Here is an 834-nt window from a genome sequence, read left to right as displayed (position 1 = left end):
CGCTGTCTCATTTCATCATTTTGGCCGAAAATAACAAGAGAGAAAAGAGAGAAACTTTCATGAACACTAATCTTCAAAGCTTGATTTCTTCTGAACTAAAACTCAAATCAAAACTCCGATTTCACCAAAATGATCCTCTCTTCTTCCTCTACATAACCATGTGACTTATCAAGGCTGAAAATAAGGTGAGATGGCTGTCTCCCTCCCATTTCAATTCGGTTTTCAAGGAAAACCATGCAAAACATGTGTTTTCTTGATGTTCTTCCTTAAGAATCATGCTTAACTTGTCTTCAGGGCCAAGAAACGTGAATTTGCAGCAATTCTAAGGTGAGATATATCTTCCTAACATATTGAGTGAGATTTGGTCAGTTGAGAGTGTTTGGATTTAAAGTTGTTCTTTATGTGATTTAGGAGGAAAAAGTGCTTAAGGACCATCTGAAAGTTTAACCGAATTAGGAGCAGCAAAACCAGGTAGGGTGTCACGAAATTAATCTTGATTATTTGTGTTTGAGTTGTGTGAATGTTATATTATTTGGCTGTGCTAAAAATTGGTTGCATATGTGATTGATTCTTGGTGAAAATTTGGTGAAATTCTGATGAAATTTGATGAAATTTAAGCTTTAAAGTTCATGTTCTTGGGGCAGCTGGAAAAACGAAACCCTAAGCTTAAATTGAGGTTCAATTTGTGTTGAAATCATGTAGAAAAGATGGGGTTTTAGTGGCTGCTAATTTATTTTGAATTTTGGTAAAAATCAGTTGCTGAAAAGACTGAAAAACGGGTAAAAACAGAGAAGAATTTGAAGAATATACGAAGAACACGAAGAACACTTTGAG

Source organism: Arachis ipaensis, chromosome B6, assembly GCF_059453495.1.
Source record: "Arachis ipaensis isolate K30076 ecotype BB chromosome B6, ASM5945349v1, whole genome shotgun sequence".
NCBI lineage: Eukaryota > Viridiplantae > Streptophyta > Magnoliopsida > Fabales > Fabaceae > Arachis > Arachis ipaensis.
Note: the sequence above shows the minus strand (reverse complement) of the source record.